Below are 14,131 nucleotides of genomic sequence, written 5' to 3' on the forward strand. Positions count from 1 at the left end.
AAAAAATTAAGGAATTTTCTGCCCCTCATCTCACAAAAAATTACTACAACTAAAATCACCCAATCTTTTTGTGTATGTAAAAGGACATTGTACTTTGGATGTAGTTTTAAATGGCACAGTAAAGGCAATGGGACTTTGTGCCCACCTCCACCAGTCCCTCCCTGTGTGAGGTATAAGATTACAAAGGGAGGACCTGAGGCTCAGAAAGGTCAAGAGATTTATCTAAGGGGGTGGGGCTGAGGGGTTCGGAGTGTGGGAGGCGGCTCTTGGCTGGGGCAGAGGGTTGGGGTGCAGGGGTGGGGCTTCAGCTGGGGGTGTGGGCTCTGGGTTCGGGCCAGGGAAGGGGTGCCCATCTGCAGCAGGTCCAGGGCTGGGTTCTGGCCTCGGGAGGGGTGCCCTGGCTGCGGCAGCTCCGGGGCTGGAGGCGGGGCACCCCTCCCCCCAGCCCAGCAGGTCCAGGACTGGGTTGGAGCTAAAGGAGGGGTGCCCCTCCCCGGGTTCTCTATGCACCTGTGCAGTACTTAATAGGCCACTTCATGGCTGTGTAGCTTACAGGGAACTTAGGTTGCCAACCCTCCAGGATTGTCCTAGAGTCTCCAGAAATTAAAGATTATGTCATATGATGAAATCTCCAGTAATATGTCTATCCAAAATTGGCAACCCTAGCCTGAGTGGGGGCTTTTGTTTGTGATACCTGCAAATAATATGTTTATTAATTTTTGAAATTTAATCTGTGTATCTACTTCCAGTGGATACACACACACCAGTTGAACCTTTATAACACTAGTGCTTTACAAGCTTCAGTAGCATTCAATTCTCTTTCCTACTCACCAATTATTTTTCTTTTGTATGTATCTCTTCCCTTCTGAGTTCCTGATAGGACTAGAAACAGGAATTAAGTAAATGCAGGTGGCAAGGGAGAGAACAGTAGAAGAGATTCGTCTGAGCATATCCAATCCCTCTCCTTGTTATTGGAAAGAAAGGAAGAGCTCCCCACCTTGTCCCCAGGTGATTGTGTTCTGGTGTTTCCAGTTGCAGTGGGAACGCAGAAGAGCAGAGGGAGTCATTCAAATGAGAAATGAACTAACCACACATCTTAAAGGGTCAAAACAGGTTCTGTTTGTGTGTGTGTGTGAGTTTAATCAAACTACTCTATAAAATAACTACAGTTTTGCATCTGCAAGAAGCCAAGCCCTCATTTGCCCCTGAAGTCAGTAGAAGCAGAGTGTTTTCCTCAAGACCTAGGATCAGATCTTTCACTTTTTAGATGCTGGCAAGTCCCCCAGTGGTACAATCACACACATTTAATCCTGGTTTTATACTTAAAATTTACCTGTTAAAATACACAACTCCACTCCCAAAGCAAAATATTAGAAAGGCCATTCATCTGGGGGACATTTTTATCTAATGGGAGAAAAAGAAGAACTTAGTAAAGTTTATAAGAGACTAAATTAAGCAAAGGATGCATTAAATGTACAACTATGTCTAAAGTCTGAGAGAAATTGGTCTCTCTCTCAAACAAGGGTAAGTTCACCAATTTAACTTAAACTTGGTTTTAAACCAATTTAGTTAAACTAGTGCATAAGGCTATGTGGATCTTTATTTCAGTTTAAAATGAGGGTTATTTGTGGTTTAGCTTAAAACTATTCCTAATTGACTGGAGCTAAACCAAAACAAAACCCTGCAAGCATACAAACACAGGTCTTAGAACAAAAGAAGAGTGTCTACACATAGCACAAGCTAAAATACAAAACAAATTTACCTCCATCAAGTCTGGGGATTACAACAGTCAAGGATTCTATATCTGATATTCGATATTTGGCTTCAGTTGACAGTCTTCATTTCTTTGCCCTATGTAAAAGAAAAAAGCTCAGTTTCCCTACAGGATTAGTAACATTCCACAGCTTCTTCCATTTCTGCCCTTAAATTCCCAGACTGAGTTACTTTTCTGATTAAAAACAGAGAGATAAAGTACTGCTAATTCATGTCAGTTTGAAACCGAAGCACCAATTTCTGGCAGCTCAGCTACGATTTACACGTGCACAGTGCAAGATCAGAACACTTGCACTTTCTAAGTGAGTGCCTCGGCGGGTGTATATGCACTGTTATTTAGAGTCTCCAAAAGGTTAGTGTAATTAGGTGGAGTTTACTCTTGGTTAATAGTGCTTTTTTCTATTCAGGTGTCAATATGTTATCTGTTTATATAATTATTCCTACCATGGTCATTTAACATATCAGAAAGGAAAATCGAAGTAGGCTTCTTAGTCAAAGGTGGTAATTATTATATAGGGCCATATAGGACATTGAGAATAAGTCTAGAATCTTGCAATACAATTCAAACAAAAAAGCAAACATGGAACAGTAGTTCAAGTATTGAAGGATGCAGAGATGAAAGTTAAGAAGGATCCATGGAAGATAGGAGGTGTAAAGGAGGGCTTATGGGAGGTGGGACACGCTACCAACCATAGCAGCAGCAAAAGCAAAAGTATGAAACCAACAGTTTTCAGGAAAATTCTGGATTCTGGGGAGCCCAACTGGAAGCAATGTTTTCCTTAACAATTTTAACTTTCACCTTAGTCTCTTTCAGTCATTATTGCCATATCTTTCAAGCTGCTTTAATGGAACTCAGAAAAATTCCCTCTGAGCTAAAATGTGACAGTGCAAGGTCCCAGTCAAGGGTAGTGACACTTTCAGTCATTGGTGAATAATGGAGATGAAACATGTCTGGTCACTTCTGCATTTTAGGAAATCACTGGCAATAGGCCTTTGCAAACACCATAAATGCAGGCTCTGCCAGGGGAAAGCCCCATAGATGGATGGCAACTTGGAATCTGATAAACGCCACTGAATGCTCAGTAGTCTCTAATGCAAACAAAGTTTACTTTAGTATTAAGCTGCAAAGAGCTCTCTACACTTCAATAAAGCAGCAACATATATGTTCACTTAGATACCACAGTGATAGTTGCTTTAGATATTGTTACGAATTATACCTGATAGGTCACGCACACAACTGCTGCAAATTATACCTGATAGGTATAATTTGCAGCAGTTGTGGACTTTGTTCATGTGCCTCAGCCTAGATTCGAACTGGACGTGTCCTATCAGGTCACGCACAAAACTGCTGCGGAGTTCCCAAAACACACTTAAGTTTATTACGCTCGAGCGTGGTGCCCCCCTGCTAGTCAGGAGGAGACCCCAAATACAGATTATACAAAGGTTATATACCTTTTAGCAAAGCATGTTGCCCTCGTGCATCGGAAATCTTAGCCAATAAACAAACCCTTTTCTTATCTACCACCTATCCCTGCTTGGTGTATTCCTCGTGCTAAACTAGTATGTTAATTACACAGCATGGTCCTAAAGCAATGCATCAGTAACTTTTATTATCAGGATGGGAGGCCTTACATCAAAGGCCAGGAGATAGGGAGTTAGGGACAGACAAAGAACAGATACCGGGAGTCAAGGCAGGCTGGAGACAAGGAGGAGGATTTTCACAGGAATGCAGTATCTAAGGAACACTCGTCCTGGTGCATGATGTGCTTACTTTTAGACAATGGTGGGCCCCAAACCAAAATGGAGTCATGTGTGCTAACTTTTCCTTAACAATATATTGCAAACAGCCCCTTTTTAAGACTACTACCAGTCTGAAGAGACTTTTGGAGTGATTTTCTTACCTCTGATGGAGGTCACTCCCTTGCTGGATACTGCAATCTGATCTCTGCTAGAAAGGAATCATCACTGGGACTCAAATGTATTAAGAGCAAATATTTTGCCTTTATAATGCACCAAGTAGCAAGTATTTCTAGAAACTCTTCTGCGAAGAAGATGCACTGGAACCACTACAAAGTCTTTATTTACACACAAAACAAGGTCCTATACTGTCAAGATTCTCACTCTTTCCTTCCAGAACAAAGTAGCAACACTTGCTGTAAACGGACTTAGAAAGTATGTTGTCCTAGTGGTGTTGCCTCCTTCATGGTGTGTTTGGCTGAGAAAACAAATATTTCCTAGTCCTTCCCTGACCATCTCCTTGGGAAAGGGGTTTAACCAGAGGCTTGTGGGTGGGGGTGTTTTGTGGGATTCCTTTCCTCAGATGCTGACAGCACATCACCGAGCAACAGCACCACCACTCACTGCTCCGTCAGTCCAGAAAAGCTCCCCCACAACACACCCTGTCACCTCTAGAAAACTTTTCAGACCCCCAAATCAGCTCAAAATCCAGATTAGAGATTGGTCTTCAAACCTTGGGGAAATTCAGATTCAAATCCAGATCCAAACTTTGTGGTGCATGCCCAACTCCAATTTTAGACAAAAACCATCTCTGGTTAAAAATAAAGAAAATCAGCTTTCTACATCTATAGTAGCACAGGCTCCCCCCGTACTACTCCAAACTTGCTGTGGTCCCAGCTGCAGACAACAGGAGTCAGAAATTTTTGTTCTGCAGATATCTGTAGAAAGCTACAAGATAGGAAAGGAAATTGAACCCTGGGCAGCTATCCAGTATTGTAGCACAATGAACAGTTAAGACCCTCTATGATTTATAAAGAAAAGATTGAGACTAAAACACAGTATCACTGAAACCTGAGCAGACGGCACAACTATTTAAAAAATTAGAGCAAGTCCAAAAAAATAAGCTTTTAATAGCAGTTTCTATCTGACATTCATTCACTCAACAGCTCCGTTTTCTCCCCTTGCCATAGCTACTGCGTATTAGGGAGGTAGAGTACCTATGCCAATGGGAGAAGCTCTCCCATCGGCGTAGGTAGCGTCTTCACTAAGTGCTACAGCGGCACTGGTGCAGCACTGTAAGTGTAGACAAGCCCTGAGATGCTGCTATAGATTTATCTTAAACTCTTGTCTGATGATTGGTTGAAACATAGGTTTGGTGATCTGATCTTAAGTTTCTCCCTTTCCTTCCCAAGAAGTGAAGAATACAGAGCAATGTTGTCAAACCAGATAAAAATATACAAAAGGCTGCATCTTTCTGAAAAAGATGTTCAATTTCGTTCCCGTCCAGGAATGGAGATTTCAGTTTATTAATTTGTTTAGGTTTAGAGCACCACCAGTCCAATACTGATGGGGCTTGTGCTTTCTGGTCATTCTGTGAGGTACTTCCAGATTCACCTCTTCTCTTTACAAGAAAATTGTTACACACTTGAAGTTTACAATAATAGAACTTTGCAGCTATTTTTGATTAAGGCAATCAGAATGGATGTAAGGATGCATGGGAAGACTTGATATTTTGGTGACTTTAAGCAAGTGCTTTCCAACTTTTTCTACAAACAGTCCACACATTACATAAAGGCCAAGCTCAGCCTCTCCCTGGATTTTGGCTTTATTAAAAAAACAAACAATGAAATATCGTAAGGACTAGCTCAAACCTCTGCAACTGCTCATAGTACTCCTCCTTTAGGACTGCTCAGCTCATATCCCAGATCCTTTTCCGCACAGAGCCTCTCATGTTTCATATTGGAGTAGACTAACCAATCACCAGACCCCAAAGAATCAGCAGAAGTCAGAATCCTTTCTCAGCAACATCAACACCTGAATAGGAAAACACTGCCAGCCAGTAACCATCAAGATTTATTGTCCCTTGAGGCAAGTACTGATCATGAGATGATTCTGTGATTCTCAGGTCTGTAAATTTTGATAATCGCAACATAAATCTGTATCTGATCTTTTACAAAATGTTCCTGGCCCAAAAGGGCCCCTTTCTTGGTGTATCATTACCCTGTCCACCACCAAATTGGTACTGACTGACGAGCTTCAACGGAACTAAGTCACAGCTTTCTTTTAAAGAAAAGGAGTACTCGTGGCACCTTAGAGACTAACCAATTTATTTGAGCATAAGCTTTCAAAGCTTATGCTCAAATAAATTGGTTAGTCGCTAAGGTGTCACAAGTACTCCTTTTCTTTTTGCGAATACAGACTAACATGGCTGCTACTCTGAAAGCTTCCTTTTAGGATTGCATCACTCCAAAGAATTTTTAATTTAATTATTAAAAAAAATGTTTTAAGGCAGAAACAAATGCTTGCATTGTTGGGATGTCTCTAGCCATCTTAATCAGAATAGAAACAAAAATATCTTGACAGGGAGAAAGGTGTCCTACCTAATAGAAACAGTAAAGTATCATACATTGATTACCTATCTATAAAGGCATCTTCGACCTATCATAGATTTGAAAGACTATTAAATCAGCATATGGCAATCTATACCAATTAGTGTTTCATTGATATTTTACATGTAGTGACAGACCTTTTACAGTTCATTTTTACAGTGATTTTATCTGTAAAATAAAAAAGTCCTTTCCTCTTAGTAGAAGCTCTGCTGTATTTCTGTAAGTAGGGATTACGTGACAGAACATAAAACACACCCATAACCGCTTTGCAAACACACAGTCCAATGGCCACACTAATATTGTGTTTTGGATTGCTTCTTCACTGCTGTATACATCTGTGCTGATGGCTTTTTCTGTTGCAGCTGGTGTGTTTGCATTTCTAGTTTGGTGAGGGTTAGACTCTGACCTGTCATAGCAAGTTTTCACTCTCGTGTCATGTTCCAGCCAAGAATCCCTCCTTAGCTCTCAGAAGAGTGCCTAGGGAGAGGGCCATCTAATCGGCTATGTACCATGTCTCCAAGGGAGTTTAAGAGCATGCCCAGAGCAATGTAGAGTATCTCCTGTTGTCAGCAGCAAGGGCTAGATGAGGTGAATACAGCTGCTGCTTTTCAAAGTAGCAGCAAGCTACATCAATGTGAATGATAATCTTGATAACTGTTAATGCCACTGAAATGATTGCAAATGTAGTCAATTCTGGGACAGATATCTGTCTGACTTTTGTTGCCTGATAGCTGGCCCAAAGAATGTTGATGCCACCATTTCTTTATACCGTTGTTTTAAGAAACTTTTTCATCTCACTGAGTTTATACTTCCAGATAAAATAATAAATACGTGCATTTTCCACAGAAAGGAAAGGCTCTAACTTAGACCCCAGAATCTGTATTCTTAATATTAAGTCAGTACAGCAAGCAATGGCCATATTCTGTTCACAGCAAGACTAGCAGGCTAAACAAAAAAATTCTACGGCTATTAAAAACATCTCTACAAAATATTGCCCCACCCACCTTGTCTCTATCAAATGAGTCAGTTTTAAGGCTTGGGGAAAAAGAGACCTTGAAGGCTTACATTGTTCCCCTTAACAGCACAGCGAGAAAGTAGTATATAGCTCAGCATACACACACACACGCAAAACTAGGCTCTTAACAGAACAAATAGCAACATTAAAATCTCCCTATAAGGCAGAAGAATTTAGCAGTTCAACTACATACATATCACATGGCTGGACTTTTCTGCGCAAAAAAAATAACCTGTTGAGCTCTGCACTTCCTGAACCAGGCAGGACGGAAATAAAAGGAAACAAAGTTCCAGTCCTTTCTGACAAAAATAAGCCCCGTTCTGTTTGAGGGGGGGAATTTCTCTTAACACAGGATTTTGAACATTTCTACAGTAACCTGCTGTGCTGCAGAATGGTGAAGTGAAGATTAGCCACCCTGCCTTGCTTGATACAAAATAATGAAAAAAACAGGCATAGGAGCTTCATATTTTTTGGTATCTTATATATCACATTTCCTGGTTTTTGCTTGCAAAAAGTGACAAGTAATGTTTCTGTTAATGCAAATAAGATAGGCGGAAAAGACAACCATTTGAAGGTGGCACCCTTCCTTTCTCACCTAAAATATTACATTGGCTGGTACGCTTTGATGAGCTCCTAGAAAATAAGTTTTGAGGGGGTGCTTTTAGCTTGTTTTCCAAGAGATGCTTTTGGTTTTGCTTTTGCCTATTCATTCTTTTTAAAACTTTATTTACAGAATAAAACAACAATCTTAAAAAGCCTAATCCTGCAAGGTTCTGAGCACCTCCGACTCTGGGTGCTGAGCACTTTCAGCTTTCAATGATTTAAATAGGAATGGAGGGCCCTTGGTGCCAATTAAATAAGAGACGTTCAGTAACTCCCAGGATAAGAGTCAAAAGAACATTTAATCATTAAAAAAGAAAAATATTAATGATCAAATTGGGCTTTTTTTATTTTTGCAAAATCTCTTTTGTTTGGTTTTTCAAATGAAGTGATTCCTCACTGGATTCTGTTTTATCCAAACCCCAAAAGTTCAGACAAATTGGGGGGAGCTTTAGACATATATTTCTGGCTGTGAACCCATTTACGATGACAACTAAAACTACAGCATGATCTCACATGTTATCACTCATGACAAAAAAAATTCTAAAACTTAAGCTTTTTACACTCTAATATCATCTCACTTTAAAAGGGACACAAATTTAAGCTAGGAAAGGATTTTTTCTATTAACTTTTTATTAATTTTTAAAATATAAATTGAAAACACTATAATAAACTTCATACCATATTACCCATTTTCTGCCTAGCCTTAGCTATACTTGAAACAATTCACATAAATGTTTAAAATATAAATCAATTTATATTACATAATTTACAATCAAAATGTGTTTAAAAATCCAATTAGTTAATGAAAAATTATTAAGAAAAATAATAGATGCAAAATTCAAAGGAGGGGGATAGAGACCGGGAGGGAAAGAAGTGGGCAGAAAGGAGGGGGAGATAAGGGATGGCAAGGGGCGGAGTATGCATTTAATAGGATCATTCAGATACTTCCAGGAAAGCTTCCTATATCTCTAAGAATTTTTATTGGATTTCTGTTCTGGTATATAATCCTTCCATCATAAACTAGTAAAGAATTATTATAAAACTAAAGGGACACTGCCAAGTAAATTTACGTTTTATAAAATCTAAGATCAAAAGAGGTTTCTATCCTGTGTTTCTCTTAAAATTCTAGTGGAAGCAGGTTTTCCGTTTGAGCGTAAATATTTCCATGCAGGATTTGTAACCCAAACGTTACAGCATTGTGCTAAAGCACAAGAGCTAGAAAGCAAAGATGATGGGTCTGTTTTTCCCATTGCCCTTGCTAAGACCTATAGTCAGATCTGCAAAGGCATTCTTTCTTTCTGGCATAAAATGCTATTAGGGAGTCTGCCCATATGCAGCCAAGGACACATTAGGAGAGGAAGGGAAAGCAACCGTGCAGATCCAATTGCAGGACCAAGGCCTATGAGAAGTACAAAAAATTAAATGAACATTAATAATTAATCAAAGTACATTTTAAAAATGTATATTATCTAAGGTGTAAGCAAAAAGGAGTTATTTAACAGAATATGATTTTTAACTTGGTAGTGATGTATACTGTTCAGTGATTAGAGTTTACTGGGAAGAGTAGAACAAGAGTAAGTTTAATTGAAGTGGTAATACATTTAAGATCTTGAAATATATTATTTTATATTGATAGCAAATGTGTGGAAGGCCTTTCCACACAGTGTAGAATACTTAGTGTTTAAATATTTTAACAAACATGGGATGATTATGTGGACTTTAATAAATTAGAGCATCAGCTAGTTTTATGCTTGAAATTAAGTATCTGCAACTGAAGGAGTTTTTCCACTGCTCCTGCATATTTTCCCCAGACTGTGTCTTGGCTGGCTGCATAGAATTGGTTTTGTTATTGTTTTTCCTCCTTCTCTGGCACAAAAATGTTTAAGAGTCTATAAATCATGGTAGCAAAGTTCTAATCAAGGTGTTCCAGGTTCTGGTCCTGTACAAAGGAGAACATAGCGTATTCCACACAGAAGGATCCCGAAAGTGACTACTGGATGGAGCAGGGAAAGAGAACAAAGCAAGAAATAGTGCTAAACTGGCAGTCATACTACAAATAAATTAAGTAGAAAGGGACCAAAAAGTCACTTAGAGTCAGTAACTTTTCTTAGCTGTCCCATGGCTTCAGAAAATGGAACTCTGCCACAACACAGTGCTTCTTGGATTGGGATAAAAAGAACATGGTTCTTCACTCTCAGCTAAATATAGTCAATTTAGATATCAGAAATATGATGCAGTCATTAAAGGAAAGCTTTAAATGGCAGTAGACTAAATACTTCACAATGAGAAGGGCATTTTTTGCTCCTTTTCTATTATGAATTAACCCTCACAGAGGGGACTGATTCCTCTATGATAGAGTCCACTGAACAAAACAAAAATTGAAACAACCATTTGAGGAAACCCTACAGAATATCATTTTGCCAGACACACAGGTAGATAGATACTAGAAGCTGATATCGTAGGTTTTATTTTACTGCACCTTTTAAAGAAGTTTTCAAGCCCAAGAGCACAGCAACAGAGATCTGAGGCCCCAATCCTACAAAGATTTACAACCATGCTTAACTCTCCAACCATGAGTAAGTTTAATTGATTTCAGTGGGACTACTCATGGTAGTAAAGTTAAGCATGTATGTAAGTCTTTGCAGGATTGTGGCCTCAAACATCCAAAGGCAAGGTCCTCTCTCTCTCATATCCTGGTGAACAGAATGCCTGAGCACCAAGAAGCCAAACATGGAACCAGTTACTTAAACCCACCTCAACACTGGGGTTTTGAATCAACTGAACACAGATCCAACTTATCCCATTTCTGGTTTTACAAAGGCAAGATGCAGCCCCCAAAAGTCTTCTCCTTTGTCTTAATTACCTGATATTTCACAAGGCTGCAGTTTACTAACTGCAGGCTCTGTATAGTAAGATTTGTGGCTTTGTTTCCTCATATATTTGCTTCTGGCTATTGTGACTAGTAAAATTGGCTTAATTTCTCTGTGTAGATATTTCCATTGGCACCCTCTCTGTAAATTCAATGTGAGCACAACACATATTGAATCACTAGGCCATTCCAATTTGCTTCACATTCCTCACGCTTGGCTTAGGAAAAGCCCCAAAGTTAAAGGGAAAATTACTTTTTCTCTGTACTAACATTTATTGGAAGAGCTGTTTTTCCTTCATTAGGACTAATAGTGGGATTGTCTTATTTCCTGCACCGTGTGTACTAGATATTGTGTCATGTGGTCTTTTGATTTGTATAGTTTATTTGCAGTATGCTGGGTGCTCAGAGGCACCTGTTCACAAGGCACTTCATAAAGTAGAGATATTTTATTAGTTCTAATTAGGAATTTTATTTTTCAGCAACAACAGCTAGAGGGCACTAGAAAAAACAGTGCAAGGAAGCTTCCTGTACTGGATAAAGGGGATTAGTTAAATATTCTAATCAGTATTTTCCATTCCCAAGTCACTGTATAACTAAGCAAGTGTAAAAAAAAAAGAAAGAAAAGGAGTACTTGTAGCACCTTAGAGACTAACAAATTTATCTGAGCATAAACTTTCATGAGCTACAGCTCACGTCATCAGATGCATCCGTAAACCGCTGGCCTGCCTCCCCAGCTCAGGAAAGACTAACACCACACCTAAAAGTCACTTCAGGCCCTTTTCTCAGGACAATACTTTATTCTTCACACACAAAACTGACAACATAACAGAACTATTCCCTGGCAAAATCAAATTGCAGAAACCTCAAGGCCTTTCCTATAGCATCTCTGCCCCCTTACTCCAGGATCAGCAATAGGCACTCACCTGCTTCCTGTGGTTTTCCCCTTCAAGGGCAGGCTCTCAGCCCTTTATAGAAATTATATAATCCTTTTCCAGCTGCATCTGATAATTGAACAGGCTGGCTGGCCCCAGGACCTTAAAGGGGCAGGCCACACTGTTATGTATGGTCAGCTCAAACTTCCCCTTCTATTTGGGCTTGGCTGCTCCTAGACATGCTTCCTCCCTCAAGATTGCTCAGCCAGCATACCCTCTCTCCCTTTCCCAGCAGGGTGCACACCTGACAACAGGACTGATCATTTCAGTCAAACACTGCCAGCCTTTTACACCAATATAAAGCAAAAGCATGCCTGGTTGCTGGGTCACTCCGTGGCTCTACTACACCCCCATGGGGCCCTGCTCATCTGCTTCTATTTCTGTCAGCTACTTCCCTTCTGATATCATTTAAAACCCTTTTCCAGAGCTCATCAAAACCTTCTGCTTTGTTTACTAGCATATAAATGATCTCTCCCATAAGCAGCCATTGCTGCCAATCTGCAATCCACTCTCTCTCTCATCTTTCTCAGCCAACATATCTATCCAATGGAGAAATATATATTTTGTGGGGGAGCATTGGTGTTATCAGGTGTATCCTAACCTGGTTAGAATTTTCATAAGAAGTCTATTTTTACTTCAGAATGAAACCGTGCAAAGAGCCTTATTATTGAGTGATTCTAACATTAATGTATTATGTAAATTAACAACAATATTTTGCCTGAAAAGCATGGTATCATCTGTGTTTATGTAGATAAGCAATGTCAGGGATGGACACACACGCTCTCTCTCTCTTACCCCCACCCCCACACAATCTGACAGACTCTTCAAACCCCAATCCCTACGCCCCAGAGCAGAGACTTCTCTTCCTACCACTCTTGAATCCTTGATCTTCCTCCTAAATGAAGCAGCCCAACCCATTGCAGACAGCGTACTACTGCCTGCTACTCTGCCTCTGCGGCTCAGCTCCGTCTATATTCTGATGATGAGGCCTGGATTCCAAGGATCCTGCCTTTAATCCTTCCCCCGGGAAGGTGTGGCTACTGGCTGCTCCTCATGAATGAAAATGAGATGTAATTCATGAGGCTATGCTGGAGAATATCATTTCCCATAAATAAATAAAATCTTGGAAAAAGCCCCACGCTGCATAGCACCAGGTGTCTGAGAGTAGACAGTAACTAATATCCTGTGGGTGGAATTCACACAATCCACAAACTTGATTATACGAGTCTTATTCATGAAACTATGTAGTTAGGGCCCTTCATTTTAAGTTTTGATTTTATTTAATTTTTCCTGGGAATTTATCAGTGTTTGTTACCACTACACCAAAAACAGGTGAAAATCAGTGCAAAAGTCTATTAATAATTTTTCTGGGTAAATATCGGGGTTTATTTTGGTGGACAGAAAGACAGGAGAAAAAAGTATTCAGTAGATTAATGCTTTAAATTCTGTTTTATCAGTGTAGTTTGCTGCAGAACTAAAACAGAACTCAAACCACAAAGCCACCTCTGAGTTGAAGAAAACAATATATCTCTAATCCCCAAATAAAACTTTTCATTTTAATAAACAGTTTACTGTTGTAGACTTAGAACTATTAGCCTATAAATATTTACATTTAATAATTGGGCCCCACCATTTGCTGCTCATACACTCAACTTCATCCTTTTCTCCTGTTTGTTTTTTTTAATTTTTTTCGAATACTTCCTTGTGTTCTGAAACATATTCTCATACAGATTTTCATTTTCTTCCCATTTTAGTGTGTAAAATCTTTAAATCGTTATCTGCTAACAGCTTGAAATGTGTACATGATAGGCGTGAGATTAATCAGTACGTTCAGCTGCATATGCACTTCAGAACTTGCATGCGTACCTGTTTGTTTATTGTGTGTATCTTCTAAACCAGGGGTGGGCAAACTTTTTGGCCTGAGGGCCACATTGGGGTTGCGCAACTGTATGGAGGGATGGGTAGGGAAGGCTGTACCCCCCCAAACAGCCTGGCCCCCACCCCCTATCCACTCCCTCCCACTTCACACCCCCCTCAGAACCCTTGACCCATCCAACCCCCGCCCCTGCTCCTTGACCGCCCCCTCCCAGGACCCCTCATCCCTAACCCCCACCGGGACCCCACCCCCCTATCCAACCCCATCCCTGCTACCTGTCCCCCAACTGCCATGACCCCTATCCACACCCCCGCCCCTCGGGACCCCATCCCTTATCCAACTCCCCCTGCTCCCCATCCCCTGACTATCCCTGGGGACCCCCTGCCCCTTATCCAACCCCCCCGCTCCCCACCCCCTTACCATGCTGGAGGCAGCCACGCTGCCCGCGTGGCGGCATAGCTGCAGGGGAGGGGGGACAGCAGGGGAGGAGCCATGGACTAGCCTCCCCGGCAGGGAGCTCACGGGCCGGGCAGGATGGTCCGGCCCATGGGCCGTAGTTTGCCCACCTCTGTTCTAAACTAATACATAGCCTTACTTCAACAGGCAGCTTTGCACGTACACACAGACTAATGTATTATAATACATAGATCTCACACAATGGATTGTATTTTCCTAATAAAACAAGTTATTTTTATATATTGGAATGATGCAAAAGTA

The 14,131-nt window shown here is 40.5% G+C and overlaps 1 long non-coding RNA gene across 1 annotated transcript; it reads right to left on the reverse strand.

Annotated features, from left to right (window-relative positions):
• Window positions 1-1,333: 1,333 nt before the first annotated feature.
• Window positions 1,334-11,577, reverse strand: LOC140899320 (uncharacterized). The gene is made up of 3 exons (XR_012155284.1): window positions 11,530-11,577; window positions 1,763-1,851; window positions 1,334-1,404 (listed from the first exon to the last, which is right to left on the reverse strand). It is a non-coding gene; the product is annotated as an uncharacterized LOC140899320 (long non-coding RNA).
• Window positions 11,578-14,131: the final 2,554 nt, after the last annotated feature.

Source organism: Lepidochelys kempii, chromosome 16 (assembly GCF_965140285.1).
Source record: "Lepidochelys kempii isolate rLepKem1 chromosome 16, rLepKem1.hap1, whole genome shotgun sequence".
Classification (NCBI taxonomy): domain Eukaryota; kingdom Metazoa; phylum Chordata; order Testudines; family Cheloniidae; genus Lepidochelys; species Lepidochelys kempii.